Source organism: Artibeus jamaicensis, unplaced genomic scaffold (assembly GCF_021234435.1).
Source record: "Artibeus jamaicensis isolate MK-2021 breed Jamaican fruit bat unplaced genomic scaffold, CSHL_Jam_final contig_402, whole genome shotgun sequence".
Lineage (NCBI taxonomy): Eukaryota > Metazoa > Chordata > Mammalia > Chiroptera > Phyllostomidae > Artibeus > Artibeus jamaicensis.
Window position 1 is genome coordinate 14,490,319 of NW_026521818.1, and position 20,913 is coordinate 14,511,231.

Sequence of the window (20,913 nt, forward strand, 5' to 3'; positions counted from 1 at the left end):
TTTTATTTATTTATTTTTTTATTGATTATGCCATTACAGTTGTTCTATTCCCCCCTTCATTCCCCTCCACCCTACCCACCCCCGTCCCCACCATTACCCCCACCCTTTAGTTTATGACCATGTGTCTCGAGTTCTTTAGATTCTGTATTTCCCATACTATTCTTGCCCCCCCATCTATTTTCTATCTACTGTCTATGCTACTTATTTTCTGTACCTTCTCCCCCCTTCTCCTCCTCCCATTCCCCTGTTGCTAGCCCTCCTTGAGATCTTCATTTCTATGTTTCCACTCCTGATCTAGCTGTCCTTTCAGTTTGCTTTTGTTTTAGGTGTGGTTGTTAATAACTGTGAGTTTGCTGTCCTTTTACTGTTCATGTTTTTTTAACTTCTTTTTCTTAGGTAAGTCCCTTTAACACTTCATATAATAAGGGCTTGGTGATGATGAACTCCTTGAATTTGATCTTATCTGAGAAGCACTTTATCTGTCCTTCCATTCTAAATGAAAGTTTTGCTGGATAGAGCAATCTTGGTTGTAGGTCTTTAGATTTCATGACTTGGAATACCTCTTTCCAGCCCCTTCTTGCCTGTAAGGTCTCTTTTGAGAAATCTGCTGACGGTCTGATGGGAACTCCTTTGTAGGTGACTGTCCCCTTATCTCTTGCTGCTTCTAGGATTCTCTCCTTCATTTTAATCTTGGCTAATGTAATGATGATGTGCCTTGGTGTGTTTCTTTTTGGGTCCAAGTTCTTTGGGACTCTCTGAGCTTCCTGGATTTCCTGGAAGTCTATTTCCTTTGCCAGATTGGGGAAATTCTCCTCTATTATTTGTTCAAATAAGTTTTCCACTGGTGGCTGTTCCTTTCCCCCTCTGGTACCTCTATAATTTGGTTGTTGGAGCGTTTAAAGATGTCCTGGAGGTTCCTAAGTCTCTCCTCATTTTTTTGAATTCTTGCTTCTTCACTCTTTTCTGTTTGGCCATTATTTGCTTTCTTCTGGTCCACTCCATTGATTTGAGTCCCAGTTTCCTTTTCATCACTATTGGTTTCCTGTGCAATTCCATTCATTTCGATTAGTTTTGCCTTCATATGTTTCTCTAATTTGTGGCCATAATCAACCAGTTCTGTGAGGGTCCTGATCACCAGTGTTTTAAACTGTGCATCTGAGAGTTTTGCTATTTCTTCATGGCTTAGATTTATAGGCTCTGGGGCTTTGAGTTCTTCTTGAGCCATTTTTGGTCTGTTCATGCCCCTTAAGTATGAGGAGCGGAGCCTTGGACTCCCAGGTCGCTGGGTTGTGACGCTGTACGTGGGGGCGTGGTCGGAGCGGGGAAATGGCAGCGCCCTCCACTGCCGCTGGCCGTGGGGACTGCTGGCTCCCGTCCAATTGCCCACTCCCTCGCTTGTCTATCCAGCACGAATGCGCGACCACAGTCAACCCACAGCCCTGCTCCCTCGCTGTTTCCCCGCAGTCGCTGGGGCTGGGTCTCTCACTAGGTCCAACCCTGTGCCTGGATTCCACGCATCTGAGTCCATCTGACCGAGTTTTCCTGTGCTACCTCGCTCCGCCAGCTGCTGGTTTCACCCCTTACCGGTCAGGCTGAAGAATTTGTTGTTATCAGACTTCCGAAAAGTTCAATTTTCTGTGTGCTGGCTGTGTTTTCTGTTGCTAATATTCAGTTTTCTCTAAACCTGGTTGTGTGAGAAGGCACGGTGTCTGCACCTATGCCTCCATCTTGGCGGAAGTCCCAAAAGGACTTTTAAACTTTTGCACCACCCTTGCCTTGAAGGTCCCCCTCTTTTTTAAAATAATTTTTTACAGTCTTTATTTTTAATGTAATCTTTATTGTATTTTTTCCATATCATTTAGTCCCCTAATAACCCCCAACACCCCAGCAATCACTAACTGTTGTCTGTGAGTCCTTTTTTTTTTTTGCTCAATCTCTCCACCCCCTCACTTCCTCCCCACTTAGCTGTCATCCTGCTCTCTATCTATGAACCTGTCTTGATTTTTCTTGTTAGTTCAGTTTGTGCATTAGATTCCATGTGTGAGTGAAATTATATAGTATTTGGCTTTCTCTGATTGGCTTATTTCACTTAGCATAATATTCTACAGGTTCATCCATACCTTTGGAAAGAGTAAACATCTCCTCTTTTTTATGGGCAAGTAGTATTCCATTGGGTAAATATCCTATAGTTGTTTTATCCACTCATCAACTGATGGACACTGGGCTGCTTCCATATCTAGGCAACTGTAAATATGCGGCAATGAACATAGCAGTGTTCATGTTCTTTTGATTTAGTATTTTGGGTTTCTTTGGATATATTCCCAGAAGTGGGATTACTGGGTCAAAAGACAGATCCATTATTAATTTTGTGGGGTATCTCCATACTGCTTTCCAGAGTGGCTACACTAACCTGCATTCCCACCAACAGTGCAAAAAGGGTTCCATTTTCTCCACATCCTCACCAGCACTTGTCGTTCATTGATTTATTGTTGATAGCCATTCTGACGCATGTGAGATGGTATCTCATTGTAGTTTTAATTTCTATTTATCTGATGATTAGTGACATGAGCATCTTTTCATATTTCTGTTGGCCATCTGTATGTCCTCTTTGGAGAAGTGCCTATTCAGTTCCTTTGCCCATTTTTAATTGGATTTTTTTTGGTGTTGAGTTTTGTAAGTAATTCATAAATTTTTAATATTACCCCCTCATCAGAAGTATCAGCGAATATGTTCTGCCATTCTGTGGACTGTTTTTTTTTTATTTTGTTGATGTTTTCCTTTGCTGCGCAAAAACTGTTTAGTTTGATGTAGTCCCATGTTTTAATTTTTTTCTTTTGTTTTCTTTGCCGGGGGAGATATATATGATAAAAAATTTCTACAAGCAATATCTGAGATTTTACTGCCTATGTTTTCTTCTAGGATTTTTATGGTTTTGGATCTAATATTTAAGTCTTTAATACATTCTTGTGTGTGGTGGTCTACTTTCATTTTTGTGCATATATCCAATTTTCCCCACACCATTTATTGAATAAACTATCTTTACCCCATTGTGTGTGCTTGCTTCCTTGGTCAAATATTAATTGACTATAAGGGTGTGTGTTTATTTCTGGGCTCTCTATTCTGTTCCATAGATCTATGTATCTGTTTTTATGCCAGTTCCATGCTGTTTTGATTACTATGGCCTTGTAGTAGTTTGATACAAAGTACCATGCAAATTTGTTCTTTCTCAGGATTGCTGTTGATATGCTGGGCCTTTTGTGGTACCATAGAAATTTTTGAAATATTTGTTCTAGTTCTGTGAAATATATCAGTGGAATCTTGATAGAAATTGTTTTGAATCTATAGATTGCTTTTGGTAGTATGGACATTTTATGTTAATCCTTCTATCTATGAACATGGTATGTGATTCTGCTTATTTGCATCCTCTTCAATTTCTTTCTTCAGTGTCTTATAATTTTCCATGTACAGGACTAGGTTAATTCCTAGGTATTTTATTCTTTGTGAAGCAATTGTAAATGAAATAGTTTTCTTAATTTTCCTTTTTGTTAATTCATTATTGGCATATAAAAATGCAACTGATTTCTGGACATTAATTTTGTGTCCTACTTTGCTGAATTTATTTATCAGTTCTAGTAGTTTCTTGGTAGAATCTTTGGGATTCTCTATGTACAGTATTATGTCATCTGCAAATAAAGACAGCTTTACTTCTTCTTTTCCAATTTGGATGCCTTTTTTTCTTTTTGTCTGATTGTTGTGGCTAGGACTTCCAGTACTACGTTGAATAAGAGAGGTGAAGGTAGGCATCCCTGTCTTATTCCCTATCTTAAGGGGAACACTTGTAGTTTTTGCCCATTGAGTATAATACTGGCAGTTGGTTTGTCATATATGGCCTTTATTATGTTTAGGTATGTTCCCTCCATTCCCACTTTGCTGAGAGTTTTGATCATAAATGGGTACTGGATTTTCTCAAAAGCTTTTCCTGCACCTATTGATATGATCATGTGGTTTTTTAATCCTCCATCTTGTCTATGCGGTGAATCACATTTGTGGATTTGTGAATGTTGTACCAACCTTGTTCTCCCAGAATAAATTGCACTTGTTCATAGTGGATGATCTTTTTGATGCATTGCTATATTCAGTTTGCTAATATTTTGTTGAGGATTTTAGCATCTATGTTCATCAGGGATATTGGCCTATCATTTTCTTTCCTTATAGTGTCTTTATCTGGTTTTAGAATTAGGATAATGCTGGCCTTGTACAATGAGTTTGGGAGTCTTCCCTCCTCTTGTATTTTGTGTAATAGTTTGAGAAGGAGAGGTGTTAGTTCTTCTTGGAATGTTGCCTAAAATTTACCTGTGAAGCCATCTGGTCTAGGGCTTTTGTTTGTCAGAACTTTTTTGATTACTGTTTCAGTTTCATTAGGTGTAATCTCTCTATTCAGATTATCTGATTCTTGCTGATTTACTTTTGGAAGATTTGTGGAAGATTTGTTTCTAGGAATTTATGCATTTCATCCCATTTGTCCAGTTTGTTGGCATATAGTTCATATTTCCTTACAATTCTTTGTTTTCCTTGATGTCATTTGTTATTTCACTCCTTTCATTTCTGATTTAATATATTTGGGTTCTTTCCCTTTTTTTCTTGATGAGTCTAGATAAATATTTGTCAATCTTGTTTATCTTTTCAAAGAACCAGGTCTCGGATTCATTGATCTTTTATATCTTTTTGTAGACTCTATTTCATTCCTTTTTGCTCTGTTCTTTATTATTCCCTTCCTTATACTCACTCTAGGCTTAGTTTGTTGTTCTTTTTTAAGTTCATTTAAGTGTGAAGTTAGATCATTTATTTGAGCTTTTTCTTGTTTGTTGAGATAGTCCTGTAATGCTATGTATTTCCCTCTTAGAATGGCTTTCCCAGTGTCCCACAGATTTTGGATTGTGTGTCCTCATTGTCAATTGTTTCAAAGTATCTTTTGAGTTCTTCTTTGATCTCATTGTTGACCCATTCATTCTTTAATAATGTGTTATTTAGCTTCCATGTCTTTGTGTGTTTTTCAGTGTTCTTCTTGTGATTGATTTCTAGTTTCATAGCATTATGGCCAGAGAAGATGCTTGATATGATTTCAATCTTCTTAAATTTCTTGAGACTTATGTCCCAACATGTGCTTTATCCTACAAAATGTTCCATGTGCACTTGAAAAGTATACATACTCTGCTGCTTTGGGGTGAAATGCTCTGAAGATATCAACTAAATCATTTGATCTAATGTGTCATTTAAGGCCACTGTCTCCTTGTGATTTTCTGTCTGGAAGCTATATCCATTGAAGTCAATGGGGTGTTAAAATCCCCAACTGTGACTGTATTTCCCTCTTTTTACATCAATCAAAATTTGCTTCACATATTTATTTGCTCCTATGTTGGGTGTATAAATGTTTACCAGGGTTCTAGTAAGCATTTACACACCATTTGTTGAATTGTTCTCTTGATCATTATGTGGTGTCCTTCCCTGTCTCTTATTATAGCCTTGGTTTTAAAGTGTATTTTGTCATATATAAGTACTGCTATTCCAGCTTTTTTTTTCCATTTGCCGGAAATATCTCCTTCCAGCCCTTTACTTTTAGTCTGTATGTATTTTTTGATCTGAGATGGATCTTTTAGAAGCAGCGTATATATGGATCTTGTTTTCTTATCCACTCAGCTACCCTCTGTCTTTTGGTTGGAACATTTAAGCCATTTACTTTTAAGATGATTATTGATAGATATGTATGTTAGTGCCATTTTATTGTTAGACTATTTTCCTCTCATTTTTTTCTTTCTCTTTTGCTTCTTAAAGCAAGCCTTTTAACATTTGTTGCAGTACTGGTTTGATGTTAACAAACTCCTTTGACTTTTTCTTGTCTGGGGAACTCTTTATTTTTCCTTCTATTTTAAATGATGGCCTCAGCGGGTACAGTAGGCTTAGTTGTAGGTCCTTTCTTTTCATCATCTTGAATATTTCATACCTCTCCCTTTTGGCCTGAAATGTTTCTGTTGAGTAATCAAATGGAAGTCTAATTGGTGCTCCTTTGTAGGTAACTACCTGCTTTTCTCTTGTGGCTTTTAGGATTCTCTCCTTGTCTTTAAGCCTTGTCATTTTAATTATGATGTGTCTCAGTGTAGGTCTCTTTGGGTCCAACTTGTTTGAGACTCTCTGAGCTTCCTGGACTTGTGTGACCTCTTCCTTCACCAGATTAGGGAAGGCTTTGGTCATTATTTCTTCAAATAGGTTATCAATTCTTTTTTGCTCATTCTTTTCTCCTTCTTGTCTTCCCGTGATGCGGATGTTGTTATGTTTCATGTTGTCTGAACTGTTTCTTAAGCTCTTCTTATTTTTTAAAATTCTTTTTTCTTTTTGCTGCTCCGCCTGGGTGGTTTTTTTTTCTACCTTGTCTTCCAAAATACCGATTCTATCTTCTGCCTTATCTAATCTACTGTTTATTCCTCCCAGTGTATTTATCTCAGATAATTGCATTCTTCATTTCTGACTAGTCCTTTTTATGGTTTCTTTGCCTTTTTTCATGCTCTCGAATATCCTTATAATCATTACCCTAAACTCTCCATCCTTTTGGAAACCACCCTGCCTGGTTTCAGGAGCTGTAACCCCCCCATGCTAAGGCTGAGTGAGAGACCTTCGGACCATAAGCCACTAAGGAGACAAAGCTTATCTTCTTGGCAGAAGCACCACTTCTGCTCCTTTTTTCATAACTGGCCCCCAATTATTGATCAGTTAGTCAATGAGGGGTAAGATTCCCCAAGGGGGGAAACACCTAAGACAGGCATGATCACGTGGAGGCCCCAGGGAAGGACTTGGGGGGGCTATGGAGGAAGGGGGTGATGGACCCTCACCCCTCACCTTTGACATAGCCTGAGTCCTCATTCTGTCTATGAGAAGTCTCCTAATTCCTTGGCTATCTTGCCTCCTCTGTCTGACTTAAGCCTGAAACAGTGACAGAGGGTGGTGCAGCCCTGTGCTGGAAAGGGCAGGCTCCCCAGGTGATCAGGCCTGAGAAAGGATATGTAAAATTCTCTGAAGCCTGCTTTGCTAAGAATGCTCTTATTTAAAGGATAAAGGTCCAAGAAGGAAATGAGTTTGTTTCCCAAAGTTTTGTAGCCTTTTAGCTGATAGACCCTGACTCAAAAGAAGCCCCGATAGTTCTTTGTATGCTATCTATTGTTTGATCCTTATTGCCTACAATGATTAATGAGCTGTACCTGTACTCCTGTGCAAATTAAACCCAATAAAAGCCTGTCTGGGAAAGGGTCAGTGCTCTCTCCCCTTGAGAGAGTGGCCAGGCCATTCTGAGGCACTCCCTCCTTGAGGGAGTAGCCGGGCTGTCCCTTTTTCTCCATAGGACTTGGTAGTCTGCATGAATTTGTCTCATATCTCATTCATGACACCGTGGACACTGTGGGCCAGTGCACGCATCACTATCTGATAAATTGCTTGTCTCCATTTCCTCTATTTCTTCTTCTGGAGAATTTTCATGTTCTTTCATTTGGGGTCTTTTTCTTTGTCCTACCATATCGGCTGATTCTTTGTATTTTCCACCTTAGATGTTAAACTGATCTGTCATTAAACTGATCAGTTGTTAATCTAATCAAGCTATAAGCATTCCAGCTTAAGCACCACAGGGTGGGGCAGAGTAATTCCTGTAAGTAAGGCTATTTATTGCTTCCCCTATTGATGCTACGTGGGGAAGAGTGGTCTGCCTGAGAAAGATGGCGACTGCAATATGGGGAATGACTCAGCATAGGGATCCTGGTGGCTGTTCCTTCAATTCTCTCCCTAGAACCACCAGCTCCAGTCTCCTCAAGTGTCTCTTATCTAACCTGCCCTCCTTCCAGAATCCAGGAAAAGCGGCTACAAATAAAATTTTTTGTTTTGGCCCTTTAAGAAGCTCTCTTCTCCAGCCATCTCTCCCTGGCAGACAGAAACCCTGCTGCTTTTTACAGCTGGATGCTATCTTGGTTCCTTCCTGGCTCTGGTGCTATAGGCTGGGGAGCCCAGCTTGAGGTTTACACCCCACACTTCTCAGAGGGAACCCCCTGGCCATTGAAATATCTCTGGAACTTCAGTTGCTGCCCATGGGAGTCCAGCCAGCCCTCTCGTGCCTCATCTGCACTCCCTACCAGTCACTTTGTGGTGAAGTGGTGTCTTCCATCCGTCTGTGGTCATAAAACTTCCCTCCAGCTAGCGTTCAGTTGGTTATTCTGGATGATTTCTCTACAATGTAGTTGTAATTCCAGATTGATCCTGGGAGGAGGTTAGTGTAGCTTTAACTTACTCCTCTACCATTTTGGATCTCCTAAAAAGCCCTAACACATATTCTCTTATTAAAAGTGAAAAATGCAACAGGGAAATTTCAGAACCAGTGCCAGCCTCATATGTCAGGAGATTGGTGCAGTACTATTCATCAGATGGGTGGAGGCCTCTTCCTGCTATAGAAGTGCAGCAGGAGTTCTTCATGCCCTCCCTCATAGGGGCTTATAGGTGTTTTATTGTTGAGGACCAAATGCCTGTCAGGAAGTTCTGTGCCTCCTTGCCCAAGGTCCATGAACAGTAAGTGGGTTGTGAAAATGCTCTGTGCTTTAGAGTCCTTGAATGTGTATTCACAGAGGCAGGGCTCTCCTGGGAGGAGGCCAGAGCCAGGGAGCTGCTCTGCCCAGGAAATTCTGCTCCCCCAGGCAGCACTGTTTCGTCTGGACTCTCAGCAGTTTTGCTTGAGATCTTTGTTTATTTTATGGCCGAATTTCAGGGCCATTCTGGATTCACTTGGTTCCTGCAAGCTTGAATTCATGACTGTGCACAGCACAGTTAGCTCCTGATTGTACAAGCAATAGTTGACCTGATATTTTTATTATATACTTCTGTATTATAAAATGTTAGTTTAAGAAAATGGTGCTTACTAATTTTTTTCCTACCTGTTCAAAAGGAAGCAAGAGGTAAGTTTTTTTCTAAAAAGGGTTTAGATACCCTCCAATAACATTATCATCTTGTGAAAGACATTATTTAATGCTTCATAGTAGATGGTTTAGTTTTGTTAACAAAAGTGATAACAGTATTTTACATACAGTAATTGTACTGTGGGTCAGGCACTGTGCTTAGTGCTTCTTATGAATCTCCTTAAATCTCACACCAGCCCAAATGCAGATATCATTATCCTTATTTTATACATGAGGAAACTGATTCTTAGACTAAATAGTAATTCAGGGTCATACTGAGCTTGAGTGCAATGATAGAGTAGGCAAGCAAACTCAGAACTGTTGGAATTCCAAACCTATAATCTTATCCATTGTCATTTTTAGGCCAGATATCATTGATTATACTAACTATACTAACACAAATGATCTGACAAATGTGGAAAGTTTTGTACAATGTTTAGTGACTAAGACAAATGGAAATGTTAGTATGCTTACGTGTGCCTGCTGGTCTAGATTTATCTTAAACCAAGGTAAAAACAAACATCGGAACAGTGTGGTGTTTCAGGAGACACTTCTGCATTCTGCTGATGTTTATAGTCAAAGAACAAGGAAATGAAGAAGAATCTCTAGCCTCAACTTTGCAATGAGTTGCCTCTCAGGGTTTTAAAAAGAGACTCTCAGGCACCTTGCTTTCAAAGCATGACAAAAAAATAAAACAAAACTTCTTTATCTGTAGGAATTATTAAACCTATGAGTTCTTTTTTAAAAAGGTTTTATTTATTTTAGACAGAGGGACAGGGAAGGAGGGAGAGAAACATCAAAGCGTGGCTGCCCTTCCCACACCCTAATGGGGAAGCTGTCCTGGCCAACAGCCCAGGCATGTGCCCTGATTGGGAATTGAACCAGAGACCCTTTGGTTCACAGGCCAGCGCTCAATTCACTGAGCCACATCAGCCAGGGCTAAGCCTGTGAGTTCTTAAAGTACTTGAAAAATATGAGCTCTTGTAGGAATTGTCCCTTCCACAGGGAACTGTGAGCCAGCTTGAGGTCCATCAAAGGGCTGACGGTGGGATTGCACTGCAGGTCCATTTCAGCCAGCCTGCAAATGCTCCGTGGAATTAAACCTAGAGCGAGCCCCCTTCCAAGTACTAACCGGGCCCAACCTTAGCTTCCAAGGTCAGATGAGATCCGGCATGTTGAAGGTGGGATGGTGTAGCTACATGCTGTAACAGGCAGTGGTGATGGAAGAAAGAAGGCTGGTATCTCAGGTGGGTTCTAACCCCTGGCTCAGTGACCCAAGGAAGCTTAAGCCCAGTGAGGTCGATGATGTTTTCAGTGTAAGAAGTACACAGAATTTCTGTCCCAGACTCTTCTAAACCCAGAGGATATGCTGACCACTGGTCCACGAGGTGAAGCATGGAGTTGCAAAGTCATTGGTGTTTTCCAGTTTGGCCTGGATGTGCAAGAGGACAGCACGACAGGCCCCCATGGGCATCTCTGCTCCTGAGGCTCTGACCCTCAGCAGATGTGCTGTGTTCACATATACTTCCTTTCATGAAGGCCAGAAGATAATAAAAATAAATAAAATAAATCTAGAGCCAGCTCAGTTGCAATGACATCAATCTGATTCCCCGCCATTGTCAAAGTGAGTCATTAAAGTCTTGCTACTAATAGGACAGAGCTCACCTGTTCTCTGCCAACTGCCCTCTCCTTCCACTGACAACTGTGTAGATCTCTGTACTTTCAAAGAAAGTGATTTCGTTAACAATGGTTGGCACCTCTATGAAACATGACTTTGAACCTTGAAATAGTTCCCACAGATACTCTTCTAAATGATGAAGAGCAGACACTAGATGCAGGTACTCGGAGCGCTCACACTCACCCGACAGTTACTGCTCTGGGGTGTAATATCATTGCAGGCATCTACAGCAATGCCATTCCCTCACTGCTCTGTTCATTGGTGCTGCCCAAACTTCAATTGAATGCCCCTCTGGCTGAGGTTATACAAAAAATTCCAGAACTTTTTGATCCTCATTTGCACATTGAATTCACATCAAAGGTGCAAGGCCTGTCCTATCAGAAGGGCCCACTGGGGGACTGAACAAGTGTGCCCTAGAAAGGGGAGTGGAAGGAAAGAATCTGCTGTGAGTAAGCATGGGAGGCTGTGAGAGCTCCATAAAGGAGGGCTTCAGGAGGCCTTGATAAGCAGCCATGGAAGTATTTCCAAGTGGGGTCCCAGTATTTCCAAGAATGGTTCCCAGATGACACTGCTCCACTCTGGGCAATGCCAGCCTGAGTCCCTTGTGGAAAAAGAAGCTGCTACTGTCAAGCAGACCCATTTGTCAACAGGGAAGCAATACAGGGCAGATATGCAAAGTCCTGTAACCCCCCAAACCTGAAAACAGCCCTTGGTTTCTCCGTGCTTGTCTGCTTCTGACATTAGCAGCATTTTTCTTTACACCCCTGTGTAAACCAACAACTTGTGTGGCTTTAATCCTGTATCAGGTCAGGGCAGGAAGTCCAGCCCTTTCCTTTCCCAAAACTGAGAGGTCCGTTCCCTCCTCTGGCCATGGCCCACCGTCTTTTATCGTTTACTGCTTTCCTACTGACTCACTGTCTGGCCCACACGAACTTCTGTGCCTATTTCTGCCCTGCCCACTCTCTGGGAGCACTGTGACCAGAAATGAAAAAGGAGATTTTCCTGCACTTGGAAGAAACAGCACGTACAAAAAGTGGTCAGGTTTCCAGTGGGGGCCAAACTGGGTGTTGTGGAAGAAACATACACCAGGAAAACCATTCACTCATCACAGGGCGGTACACCTTTATTCTTAGCTCTTTTATTATTTTGTCCTAAAGCTGTTCAAAAAGATACGCTCATGGGGAAAGTCTTATGTTTTCTGTTCTCAGGCAAACTTACTTCTTGACATCCCACTAGGGTTGAATTTGATGGGTTAAATTTCAAATACTACTCTTTGGGGTATAAGAGAAAAACAGAGGTGCCAAGGAGAGGTGCTAAGTGCTCTGATAATTCCTTTGAATTCTACCTGCAGAAACAAGACATTAAGTCAGCATGCACATTATAAACCAACTACAAGTGTGATATAAAAGTGAAAAGTGTGGTAAAAAATGAGAGGACTAAGTCCCATCACTGACTTATGCTGATCACCTTACAGACCAAGCTTTTGCAGATGACTTTATCTGAGAGTGTGTTAGGCAAAGTAATGGCCCCCAAAGATGTTGATGCCCTAGTGTCCAAAACTTGTGGCTATGTGGCCTTATATAGTAACAAGAGATTCTGCAGATGTGGTTAACATTATGGACCTTATAATGGGAAAGGATTATCCAGGTGGGCCCAATGTGATTTAATGAGTCCTTAAAAGAATGAAAAGGAAAGAGTAGGTGAGAGAGATGGCAGTGTAAAAGGGATTACACACCCTGTTGTTGATTCTGACGTGTGGGGAACTACGTGCACGAACTAGAGAGAAGCCTCTAGGAGTTAAGAGCAGCCCCAGCAGACAACCAGCAAGGAAACTGGAACCTCAGTCCAATAACCACAAGGATCTGGATTCTGCCAACAACCTCAATGAGCAAAGAAACAGATTCTCCCCTGGAGCCTCTGGAAAGAAATGCAGCCCTGCCAACAACGTATTTTTATATGTTGAATCCAGGGTTGAACTTCTGACCTACAGAACTGCAATAAAATTAATGTTTGTTCTTTAAGTTACTGAGTTTGTAGTAACTTGTTATGGTAGCAACAGACAACTAATAGAAGTATCATCTATGTGGCCTAGGGTAGGGCCAAGGAGGCAAAGTCCTTAGCTCCACGAGGAACACTGGCCACCTCCACTGCTTGCGTCTATGAAGGGGCACCAGGGCCAACAGCCAAAAGGGTCTGAGAGCCCGAGATTTGCTGCGCCCGAATACACAGCTATTACATAACGTGTACAAATTCTGGATGTAGATATTTCGAGTTCTGTTTAATAATTGTCATTTTAATGTTCTGTTAACATTTTTAACCACAAATGGAATGTCATAGATACATACTTGTTTTAAAAATAGTAAGTGGACAAATGCAGTTAAATTATTTGATTGACTTTCGGTGCCAATGACCCCATGGCTTTGCCCCACCCACTTGTCTGTCCTTTGCATGAACTAGAGAAGGAAAATACCTGCATAAGCTGAAATAGTAGATGGCTATTGGTAGAGGAATCTCTAAATAAGGTGCTGACAGAAAAAATAGTCAAAACACCCAAATTCTGAAGGTGCAGATTTGGCGTGAACAATCCCAGAGTTACGATTTTCACCAGGTGTTCCTGAGGGGCCCCACACGCATCTGTAAAGGAGGCTAGACCATCCGAATGACTTGCTCCAAGTGTGGGGAAAGGCTGGGCCAAAACACCTGACTTGAGGACCAGCATTCAGCAACTTAGGAGGAAGGCATGTGCCCTCAGTGCCTTCATCTCCCGTCTTTGATCCTTCTGCCGTGTCCCTTCACTCTTCAAGGTTTCTCCGGGATCCCGTGGTTCCACCATCCCTCGACTACTGCCCAGACTTTGGCTTCTGTTGGAACAAAAACTCAAGGGCTCCGCCCTCCATCCCCCCAATCTGCCCTTCCACTTTCACAGCCTGGGTGTCTCTTTCTCAGCTCTTCATTAGGTGTGTCATGAGAAACAAATGTAAGAAAGTCATCTATGTTAAGGCAGTTTGTGGAAGAGAGTGCTTTAATGTGTTATCCTTTTCAGGCAATACAGTTGTTTTATATGTTTCCTAGAAGTATTATGTCTTTATTCAAAGTAATGAAACCCATGTGGTGGAATTTTAGATAAAATACTGAAATGGAAGCCAAGAAATGGAAGCCGTGTGGAGTGGGTCTCTTTCTGACCATTAGTGTCCTGCCTTTATCGCAACACAAAGGCCCTGCTAACTCCACATCTGAGCCGGGGCATCTCTCACAGCACATCCACTTACTGCTTGTATTATGGTGAGCCTGCTGCTCTAAGGAACAGACCCAAAACAGTATAATGGCCTAAATAACATGGCAGTTTATTTTTTGCTTTAAAAAGAGTCAAGAGCAAGTGAACAGTTTAATGACATGTTCAGGGCCACAAGATGATGAAGTCTGCCATTCTCAACCTGGGACACTAGGACTTGCCCTGGAAGGTCCCCTCCTTTCAGACCAGTCTCAAGGAGGAAATAGCACAGAGTTACATGTTTAGCAGGTTTGTACGGGCCAGTCCTAGAAGAAATTCTCCCCATTCCGCTCACTCACATTGGCTAAATCTCAGCCACATGGTACACCTAAGTGCAAGGGAGGCTGGACATTGAGTTCTCATTGCGGCAGCAGGAGGCAGACATGAATGGGATTTGGGGAATGAGTAATAGTCTTGCCATGCACCTCAAAGGTAACTCTATCCTGGGCTTTTTGCTGGACCACTTTCCCTCGTCTGAGAAATTGAAAATATTTGGACACAAACCAAGAAGACAGGACATTGTTCTTACCATCAAGGCAGACATGATTAATAAGATGAAAAAAAGTAAAACTGAGAAATTACAGCCATCTTCATACTTAGGAAGAGCAGTATCCTTTCATTTTTGAAGGAAAGATTTTTTTTGTTAATTGCTTGAGGAACCAATTTTTTAAAGGCATTTTAAATATGAAAAGTTTGGTTCTGGGTTTAGTCTCCTGAGAGTAGTTGCAACAAAGAGGAGAGAGACAATTTTGCAAAATAATGTGAGTGGCCACATTTATAGTGGGTGGAGCTCCAATTCTGGAGAATTATTGAGTGAACTGGCCTTTCATCCTCTAGCCAGGGCCTGTCAAAAAATAAATTGGAGTTTTGGACGCAGTACTAGGTCAAGGGGAACTCCCCCTCTGTGAGGAGGGCCTGAGACCATGGCAACATGTCAGCAAGGCAGACTGAGGTGAGTGAGAGAGATCAGGGAGCGGACTCTCTACACTGGGATGAGGCTGGTGGACTTAGAAACAGTGATCACTCACCAGGTTTTAAATGTTCCTTTCCTGCATTCCAAGTCTGCGTGTTACCTTCAAGCCTGCACCCTGCATTGCTGTTTGCTGCCTTGGGGTGTGGGGTGGACTTGTGAAGTAAGAGGGGAGTCAACATCTACCCATGGACAAATAGAGAAAGCTCTTGAAATGTCACGGAGCATGCCAAGCAGCATTTAGGAGCAATAGATGGCAGACGACTGCCAAGGCAGCTACGTACTCTCCGGTAATCCCGAATCATCTGAGTAGAGGACTGGGATTTCCAACATTATCTACTGGGAGCTTAGATCTTGCCGATTTGGCTGGCACGGAGGTGTGCAACCCCCAAAGTCCAGAGAACATGGGTATGTGGTTAAGCATGCTCCCATCAAACACCAGTGAACACCCTGAGACTGTGTGTAACTGTGACGAGTGTTGGTACGCAGCCTCTGACTCCTGCGGCCAGAGCAGATAGGTACCTGGCATTGCTACGACAACCTCTTTGCAGAGGGAGGTTGGATCTGGCCCTGAATGGATGACCAGGTAGAGGCAGTGGGGGCATTAAAGGACGTTCCAGGGGAGAAAGCCACAGAACTTGTGTTCTACTCCAAGAATTGTAGTTGGTATGTTTTTTTCCCTACTTTAATTGGCTTATTTTCCTCTGTTACTCTCTGGGGTTTGTCCACAGGATTTCCTGGTACCTTGATAAGGCATGTTTCTTGGTCTCAGTCTGGCACATTTTCTAGACCACAGCTTCCTAACCAGTGTGCCCATTATCGATGTGCTAACACATTAATCCCTCCGGCCCCCCAGGCTGTCTGCCAGGGCCTGTGGCAGTCGCCTCTGGCTGTAAGCAGCACCACTGGCTGACACTAGTGCACAGGACCAACATCAGCATTTTCTAGATGTGCTGTAAAGTGCAACATAGAGGAAAGCTCTACCTCCCTCGTATTGATAAGTGGCATTGACCATAGTGAAGAAGAGGACAGAGCCTTTTGACTGTTGAATGGATGTATGAAAAAGGTATCCAAGTTCATGTTTTACTTACTTGTTCTGGCTAAACCTGCCATTTTTTTCCCCTCTTTGACATGTTTCCTGTCCCAACTCCTATCATCGATGTACTATTTTCCAGAGAGATTAAGAACCCCGGTCCAGAAGCAATTACATATGCCTTTTAGCACTACGGGTTAGAGGGGGAAACCTGTGAACCTTGTACAGCTGGGGCACTCGGGCAAGGCTCCCATCGGGGTTCAAAAGTGGGCATGTTGTGTGCGGTTTCTGGGAGGGCAGTGTGGACAGCAGGGCGGAGGAACGACTGGAGCAAGGACCAAGGGCGCCGCAGGATTCCTGTGCAAGGAAGGTGAGCGGCGGGGGCAGTAGAGAGCTCAGAACAGTTATGGCTTCATGCTTCCAAGCCCTCAGCCCGTGGTCGGCGCCAATGCAAATCGGACAAGTCCTACGACTTGCCTGTGTTTGTTTGTTCAGGAGGGCACCGAATAAGCAAACCTCTGAAGGAAAAATGCGTCTGAGTGAACATAAAGGTTAGGAGGGTTATAAATCCGCTTTTGCCAGTTTGTTCCCACGCTTGCCTTTTTCTGATCTTCAGTCTCTCACATGTCTTTGTCTCCATCCCCAATTTCATTTCTCTGCCTGCAGCCTCCCTTCTCAGCTCTGGCAACCAGCACTCTCTAGCCAGAAGAGGGCAGTGTTCGGAAGCGATGAGCCTGGAAATTCTCACAGGGCCGGGCGCACAGGGGCCCAGCCTGGCAGACTGGGCTCTGCTTTTTTGTTTAGTAACAAACTCTAAAACGGACGTGAATATACGTCCTGAAGGGGGACCTGAAGTCATATCAAGTGACTTCTTCCTCTCACCCTCCTCAAAACTTTTTAAAGGAATAGTTATAAACATTTAGGGTAGAGATACCACGTGATCCATCACAAGCCATGCTTTGGCCAGTTTTCTGGTTGAAAGTTCCACAGGATGCAGAATGAAAATATCTAGATATTGTGAGTGATTTAGGCAAAACAGATGCTTTGATTAAACTGTGACTGCTCCTTCTATGCAGTGGGCAAGTTAAAGTTGATTTCTAGCCCCTATTATTTTCAAAATGATTGTAGAGGTCAATTATGAAGTTTATGAGCACCCACAGCGTGTCAGGCACGGGCCGAACAATGGGGAGATACAGAGACCACTGCAACAAAAAGAGATGCCACGTGTTATAAATGGACGGCGGGAGCTGGAAAGAAACTGGACTTTTGAAACACAAACAGCAGTTCTAAAAAGGAAAAGCCATGGGGAAGAAGGGGGTCACCTGCCACCTCCTCAGACACTGGGGTGTGGGAGGTGGAATCTGACAGTGTCCTTGGGGACAGGTAAGATTGATTTAGAGTAGGGAGAATTCTTGTGAACACCTGGAGAAGAAATTGAGGATCTAGGGTATTTTGCTGATAACAGACTGCGCAGCAATAAAGAAAGGAAGGGTCAGAGTAGGGGCCTGGAAAGCCTCCTGAGTGTGCAGCCCATGCGATCACACAGAGCCCCACGCTTAGAAGGGCCCCCTGCTTGGTTTAATGCCTTACTATTGCCATCAAGAAATTCTTATTAGTTTTTGAACAGGGAGCCCCACATTTTCATTGCACATTGGATGCTATAAGTCATGTAGCTGGAGGTCAGGAATACGTGGAAGTTTGGTGAAGTAAGACTAGAGAATTTGTAGATCTGTGTGTGGATAAGAGTCTCCGTGAGGTTCTGGGAGGCTTGACTTCCTGGTGGGGTTTGGACATAGGAAAGAACTTCCCGAGGAGATCCATTCCTGATGGCTCGCCATTGTGATGAAGGGGGATCCCCAGGAAGAGGCTGGGATCTAGGTGCGCCCCCTGTTCTGTGGGACAGGAGAGGTGGGTGTAGCCAGGAATGTGGGCGCTCACTTAGGTTGGGGGGTGCTTGGTGCTCAGCTTTTTCCTTTTGGACGGCACCGTGAAGTGTGGTGGGGGATCAAAGGGAGCTTTGTGGGTCTCCCTCGAGTTCCACTGTAGGCAGTGCTGTGCCTGTGTCTTATCTGGAGCCACACAGCCACAGTTAAACATCTGAATGTGCAAAAATGCGTTAGACTTTCCTCTGTGCTTTCTGAGTGTGACATCTGGCTGAAGGAGCTTTCTCCCTCACCAAGACGATACAGGCCCTTAAATTTCCATGAACAATTTTTATTTTTTATATGTAGTCTTTAATTCACCTGAGATTTTATTACATGGTATAAAGGAGAGATCTAACATTGTTTAGTGAAGTTCTCCATCATCACTAATCAATTAGTTGATCTTATATAATAATGGGGTCATTTTTGGCGTTCCACTCCACTCTGTTGGTCTACTTTCCTGTCTCTGCAGAAATATTGTACTCTTTCTGCGCCATGTGTTTAGAGCAAAGGTCTTTGGATATTTTACAGCAAAGGTCTTCCTCTTTTTCCAGGAAATTTTTGGCTCTTCTTATTTCTCCTTCTAGATGAAATCTGAAATGAAACATGTCAAATGACATAAATAATTTTGCTAAGATATTTATTTGCATTGAATCAAATTGATACGTGCTTCTAGGAAGAATCAACATTTTTACAATTTATGTTTAAAATCATACATCTTTAATCCTGACTTCCACTCACCCACCTTTGCTAATTTGTTTTGCCAGGAGCAGTTCGTTTGCATGTCTTCTCCTTATGAAACTGCTGGCATCTCCCTTTTCACAGTGATGAGTTCTCAGATAACTCTGAGTGGCAGTGAATACATACGGAATGAAGAGTTTGTGGACAGTCAGAACTCCACACGGCAACTTTCTAACTACTAGGAGCCCTTGTTCACTTCTTAAATCTATGTTGTTAAATTGAATTATTTTCCTCAATGCTCTAGAAAAACATTTGTGAGGTTTTGCCTTAGACCCTGGAGATGTCCGCATCAATGGTTGCTCTGTAATCAGATAGTCAAAAGCAAAGCCATGTGAAATTAAATGCCAGCCCTCATTGCAAATCAATATACAGTGGGAAAGCACTCTGTAAAGTTCACTCTACTTTTCAGGAAACCAAAACTTTCAGCAATACCCATCTTGTAAAATGAGGGTATTCAGAAAGAAGAAAATCATTTTTATTCAGCCAGTTCACTTACTACATTGTCCAAGGCTAATCAAGGCATGTGATTAATAATATTCCCTTATAATTGCATCCTGGGAAGTGTTTTCACTTAGGTTTAATGAAAAACACTTGGAAGCAATTGAGTGCTGTGGAGAAGTGGTTATGATCCTTGTTTATGAATTAGCAGTTTAAAGGGTAGTTGATGCTGAAGGCTAGGTTTTTATTTCTTTTTCATAACAATGTTCTACCTAAACTGCAACAGAAAGACTGACAAACATCAGAGGGCATTTAGCCTGCAAAAGAAGCCAAAGCCAAGAGATTTGGACTCAGAGATGGTGGGCCAGAGAGGCTGAGGAAACTGTGAAGCCCAGCAGGTGGCAATAGAGGCTCTTCTCTCCCCTCCATGTGCAGGCATTCAAAGTTACCCAGCTTCTTAAACCATCATGAAGACAAACCTAATTTCAATTATCTATGGTCTCCTCATTGTCATGGAAACAAGAGTAGGCGGAGTCATGGCAGACTAGGAGGAATGAAAGCTTGTACATAAAATCTGAGCCCTTGAGAAGCACTTCGCTTTCGTTAGTCACCGAGGACTCCTGTTCATAAAGAACAATCATGTTTTAATAGCCTCTGTACATGTTACCCTAATAAGATTTTTTTTAGTTGAAGAAGGACAATAAAATTTTAATCATCAATAGTTTTCAGCTTAATAGTAAGGCTCTTGGCAGACTGTTTGGTACGGCTTATTTGTTCAAAGGGAGCTCATTACAATGCTTGAATGGCCAATGACTGTTATAAAAAGTAAAAAATTTGAAATCCTGATAGTTGTCATGCAGAACACTGAGAGAACTGGGTGTTACGAGGAGGATGTGGAAAGCGGATAATTCTGTAGGAGGTTGGATTAGTATTCTCAGGCCACACCTGGAAAAGAAGAGTTTATTCTAATGGATGTTTCTCAAAGATCTGTCTTGAAAGAAGAAAGGCCCCTTTTTAGGGACTTTATTTAATTTTTAAAGTATATGTAGTGGCAACAGCACCGACTCCGGAGCTTACAGCTGAATCCAACCCTACCTCTACTAATTACTAACCATGAGGTTTTGAGTAAATTACTCATCTTGCTTGTTCCTCAGCTTCTTTGGAATTAATATTAGTATTTGCCTTATATGGTTGTCAGTAATCCCCGGTAAGCATTTTCATTTTGTGATTTACAATAAGAAATATATATATTTGGTTTTAAGCCCTATTTCTAGCACAGAATTTCTAAAAAAAAAACCATGAAATTTCTTCAGGGATGAGAGCCAACAAAGGTGTCTTTTGTTATGTTAATGAGGCGGTTTTGGGACTAAACCTAAGGATGGGGGCTGGTTGCCTAGAGAACCAACCCTGTGATTAGAGGGTTGGACCTTTTAGTAGGGAGGGGAGAGGGGCTAGAGGTTGAATCAATTGCCAGTGGCCAATGATGTAATGATTCATGGCTATGAAATGTATGAAGACCCAGAAGGATGGGATTGGTGCTTCCGGGTTGACGAACTCGTGGAGAAGCAGGGAGGATGGTGTGCCCGAGGACAGCATGGGAACTCCTCACCTGTTCCCCATACCCTGCCCTGTGTATCGCTTCCATCTGGCTGCTCCTGAGTTATATCCTTTTATAAAAACTGTTTGTCTGGTAAGTAAGGTGTTTCTTTGGGTTCTTTGAGATGCTGTGGCTAATTAATCTAACCCAAGGAGGGGGTTGCTGGGACCTCCAATCTATAGCTGGTCACTCAGAAGGACAGGTGATGACCTGGCCTTTGCATTGGTGTCTGAAGTGGGTGTCCTGTAGGACTGAGCCCTTACCTGTGGATTAGGACACCAT